The sequence below is a fragment of the Sinocyclocheilus grahami genome, unplaced genomic scaffold (assembly GCF_001515645.1).
Source record: "Sinocyclocheilus grahami isolate Dianchi unplaced genomic scaffold, SAMN03320097.WGS_v1.1 scaffold1474.1, whole genome shotgun sequence".
NCBI lineage: Eukaryota > Metazoa > Chordata > Actinopteri > Cypriniformes > Cyprinidae > Sinocyclocheilus > Sinocyclocheilus grahami.
In genome coordinates, this window is record NW_015506653.1 from 154,899 (window position 1) to 160,093 (window position 5,195).

Here is a 5,195-nt window from a genome sequence, read left to right on the forward strand (position 1 = left end):
CGGAGTAGAGGTGGTGGGAGAGTTAGCAGCGCGCTGTATACTTACCTCGGACTTGTGAGCGTCAGCCTGGGATGTTTCCAGCGCGGCTCTCCACTCTCTCAGATGGGTCTGCTTCGCCACCAAGTCACGTATCTGCTTCTCCACGGCCTCCAGCTCGAGCTGCACCGAATGCAGCTCGAACGTGTCCTCACCTGCACTCAAAGGTAGACACATATCCGCCATTAAAGCAAGTAACAGTGCGTAAAACAATGGTAATGTGTGTCAATAGAGTATTAGTAATGTAAGCGAGATTAGCGGCAACCACGTTGGCGATGCTAGCGGGCTATATGTTAATAGCGGACTCGGAAAGTCAAAAATAGAACTAGTGATAACAAGGCGCTCTGATTGTTTTTGTTGTAGAATACGATAGGGGATATATTCACACGTTATAGAACTGAAAAGGATGGTGTATAAAATTGATTTTAAGATAAAAAATTAGACGACAAAAAATTAACTTGACGGAGCTCAAACTCAAAACACACGGCAGCAACAAACAGGGTGTGTGTGTGGGGAGTAGTCAGACTTCCACGTTGCGCCGGCCAAACCAAACGATCGGGCGGCGCCCGCTTATGACGTCACTGCCGCGCCGTGCCGGCGCAATGCGATCATAGTCCGACGAAACCATTGTTGTTTGTATGTGGGGGAACTTTGTTATCTTTTCTGTGGAGAGAAAAGATATTAAATGGTAACGATTTATGTTATTAATATTTGTGTTCTATAATGGTTTATTGGTTTTGTGTTTTATAATGTGATTGATGTTTAATGTGAAGATTATGAGTTACAGATGAGATTATAAGACTAAATGCTTACCTACTAGTGGTACCCTCCAGGTAGGGGGTGGACCCTGGCCTATAAGAAGGGAGGCCAGCTTCACATCGGGAGACTTGTTTAGCAAGTCAGCAAGCGTGCTAGTGCAGTGCCGTGAGCAAAATTGGACATATTGTATACTGTGAGTACTCGTTTGTGCACTTTGTTTATGGTTTACTTTGGTACTTTGCTATTTTTTGGACTGAGCACTTGTGGAAATACCATACTCTTACCACTGGATATTTTTACGGCACACTGTAAATAAAAGTCACCTTTTGTTTACTTCTACGGGTCAAGCCATCATTTATTTTAGTTAATTGTTTTTTTTTTCTTTTTCGGACCTAAAACGTCTTGCAGTAGATCTGCAAGGGTCTACTGCATCACACATTATAGGTGTGATTTATGAAATCTAAAGTCTTGGTTCACTCAGCATATGAAACGGTTTGGGGGCTGAAGCAATCACAGCCTCTGTGTGTGCGCATGTTTTAGTGATTGTGGTGAGATTGTGGCATAAGCGGAGAGATAGCCCTTTCTATCTGGCTGTATTATCCAGGTACAGCCTAATCAGATCCAGCTTATTGAACTAATGCTCAAATCTTTAATGTGGATCTGCTCTCTGTGTGAGTGCAGAATGAAATGAGAAACAGAGCCAAAGTTTAGATAGCCGTGATCAAAGCAAGCTGTTTAATTTTGTAACAGTCAGAAAATGACCATGTAGGGCCAGGAGCTGAATTAATGGATCACAAAGTCAAACTGACCTTAGAAGAACTTAAAATAGAAACCTGATACAAAATTATCTTCATCATCAACCCACCCCCACCATTCAATCTCACCCTCCCAAGCTCGCTGTCTGTCTGTCTCTCTTTCTCTTTCTGTGATGAATGCTTTAAAGAAAAATGATTTAAGGCTTGTGTCACATGACTCATGTCAGCATTACATCTGTCTGTTTATTTGTCTGTCTGTCTATCTATCTATCTATCATGATAGATAGATAGATAGACAGACAGACCGATAGACACACAGACAGCCAGCCAGCCAGATGTGAAGACACAATTAAAAATAATCTAAATCCACTTGACTTCCCAATTACATATAAAGAATTGACAAACAAACTCAAAAGCTAAAAATATAAGAAATATTTTGGTCCTGACAGCATTCTAGGTGAAATGCTGAAACACAGCACACCTGAGCTTCAGACAGCTGTGCTCAAATTATTCAACACTGTACTTAGTTCAGGCTGCTTTCCTGACATCTGGAGCCAAGGACTCATTACCCCCATTCATAAGAGTGGAGACAAATTGGACCCTAATAATTTCAGAGGCATTTGTGTGAGCAGTAATCTGGGGAAGTTATTTAGCAGTATTTTAAACCATAGAATGTAAACTTCCTTAACGAGCACAATGTCCTGAGCCCGAGTCAGATTGGCTTCCTTCCAAATCACAGAACGACTGACCACATTTACACCTACATAATTCTTCACCCAGAAAAGAGGAGTGCAGCAGGGCTGTAGCCTGAGTCCAACACTGTTCAACATTTACATTAATGAATTAGCGGTGCAGTTGGAACAGTCTACAGCCCCTGGACACACTCTACAAGACAAAAACATCAAGCTTTTGCTGTATGCAGATGATCTGGTGGACAACTACTGCCAGAACTGGGCCCTGGCAGTAAACCTCAAAAAGACCAACATTATGGTCTTTCAGAAAAAGCCCAGATGTCAGGAACACCGATACCAGTTCAGTCTAGAACACACGATGCAGTACACTTACCTCGGCCTGATCATCACTGCATCGGGGAGTTTCAGTTTGGCAGTGAATGCTCTCAAATATAAAGCTCGAGGAGCTCTATCAAGAAAAAAATTCCAAAATATTGAAATACCGCTTCCAATTTGGTGTAAAATCTTTGATAGTGTTATTCAGCCCATAGCGCTGTATGGAAGTGAGGTTTGGGGTCCACTCAGTGATCAGAGCTACACTAGATGGGACAGACATCCAACAGAAGCCCTACACGCAGAATTCTACAAAATGATTATAAAACCACAAAGAAAAACACCCAATAATGCATGCAGGGCAGAATTATGGCAAATTCCCATTGATTATCAATATGCATAAAAGATCTCTCAAATTCTGGATGCATCTTAAATCAAGTCCCACAGATTCGCTACATTTTAAAGCGCTACAAACCCAAGAACTGAACCCCGAAAAGAGTCCACTCAGTCAGCTAGTTCTGAGACTTACTAACCTGACAAACTCCACTAACACTACCCAGTCTCAAACCAGCACTGCTTCTCATCCAAACATCAAAATAAATCAAATTATCAAACAATCTAAAAATACATATCTGGAACATTGGGATCATGAAACTAAAACACAAAGTAAATTACAATTCTATCAAACTCTAAAATCAAATTATGAATTGGAAGATTATCTCCAGAGTGTCAGACACACAAAGCAGAGACAGATCCTGACTAAGTACAGGCTCAGTGAGCACAGTCTAGCCATTGAGACCGGCAGACACAGAAAGAGCTGGTTACCCAGAGAGCAAAGAGTGTGTGCTCACTGTGAGACAGGAGAGATCGAGACAGAGACGCACTTCCTCCTTCACTGTCATAAATACATATCCATAAGAAACCTCTACTTCAACAAATTCACCAACTTAATAAAGAACTTTACAGCCATTAGTGAAACAGAACAAATAAAGATAGTAGTAGGAGAGGGACAGACAGCAGCACTTGCTGCGAGATACGTGTGGATGTGCCACAGCCTGAGAGACAGCAGGTGAATGTTTGTATGTGTATGTGTGTGTGAGAGAGAGAGAGAGACAGCAGGTGAGTGTGTGTGTGTGTGTGTGTGTGTGTGTGCGAGTGAGAGAGAGACAGCAGGTGAATTTTGGCGCTTTTCCACTGCGTGGTACGACTCGGCTCGGTACGGCTCAGTACGTTACGGCACGGCTCGGTTTGCGTTTCCACTGCAGTTTAGTATCGCTTTAGAATGGACGGGATTATTCACATGTCGTTATAGTTGCACCACCTCTACTGCCACGACTCCTAAAAAACGTTTTAATTCCACGTCGCCCCATCAAGCTCTCGCTGGATCCGCTCCTCTGCTATCAACGAGAGGAACGTCTGTTCTTCCGCAACAGGGGGAACAGCCACTTTTTGGTTGTTAAAAAAAGGTGCGCTCGCTCAAAACAGTTGTGTTCGATCCTTTGCTGGCTGTGCTGATTTAAATCTAGCGGTTCTGTTGTGTTTGTGTCTCATGTCGCAAGTTCAGTGACGCAGGTAGTGACGATTCTCTCCGGCCAATCCGTGATCAGCTGAGTTTACACGTCACGTTTTGGTAACGGTACGGTACGCTTGGAACCTCAACCGAGGTGGTACTAAAAAATTTACCAGGTACCAGGTACTGTACCCAGTGGAAAACCCCCCAAAAAGTTAACCGTACGGTGCCGTACCATGCAGTGGAAAAGTGCCATTTGTGTTGTGTCTGACCTCAGTGTGTTACCCTACTGTCCACCACTGTGATCCGAAGTATTTATGTGTGTTTCTATGCAAGTTAAAGACTGTGGTATCAAATGTTCACGTTATAATTTGTTACAGTTTAATACTTCTAAGATGTTATAATATTCCATTATATTACTGTGATGTTCATTTACTTATTAGGGGCCAAGCCCAAAGGGCTGTAGCCCCTTATTGTATCTGTATGTTTTATTATTATTATTTTTCCCCAATGGGTTTCTATGGCAGCCCTATGGAGGCAACATAGGAAAATTATGAAATTTGGCACACTTGTAGTGATGGTCATAAATAGATCTGACCAACTTTGGGGTCTCTAGGACCAACTCAATAGCACCACCACCAGTTCAAAAATTCAACATTGAAATGGTAATAACTCTTGAACCCCTGATTCTAGAAAAATAAAACTTAGTACACCTTGTAACGATCGGCCTTATTGGAAGATGTTATGTTTGTTAATAAGGGGTCAGATTATACTATGTGAGAGCTTTGAGTGTTTAAAAGATGAGACAGACAACAATGTTAAAAGTGAAAATGAAATATGTATTTACAATATTCACAAGAGACTTGAAACAACACAAAACTAGAAGAACTTAGGCTGTTAAAAGTAAAGAGTCTTTCAGTTTCATACCATTAAAACAGTCCTTAAGAAATCCAGTGTGTTGCTAGTCCCAAAGTGAATGGCCCCAAAAGTGTCCACCGGTGTACAGTGGGGCAAAAAAGTATTTAGTCAGCCACCAATTGTGCAAGTTCTCCCACTTAAAAAGATGAGAGAGGCCTGTAATTTTCATCATAGGTATACCTCAACTATGAGAAACAAAATGAGAAAAAAAAA

The 5,195-nt window shown here is 41.8% G+C and overlaps 1 protein-coding gene and 1 long non-coding RNA gene across 2 annotated transcripts in view; one reads left to right on the forward strand and one right to left on the reverse strand.

Moving 5' to 3' along the window:
- kcnh1b (potassium voltage-gated channel, subfamily H (eag-related), member 1b) overlaps positions 1-5,195 on the forward strand; it is a 112,446-nt gene that overhangs the window by 93,858 nt on the left and 13,393 nt on the right. The window lies entirely within an intron of this gene.
- Positions 538-1,221, reverse strand: LOC107570546 (uncharacterized). The gene is made up of 2 exons (XR_001607051.1): positions 850-1,221; positions 538-699 (listed from the first exon to the last, which is right to left on the reverse strand). It is a non-coding gene; the product is annotated as an uncharacterized lncRNA (long non-coding RNA).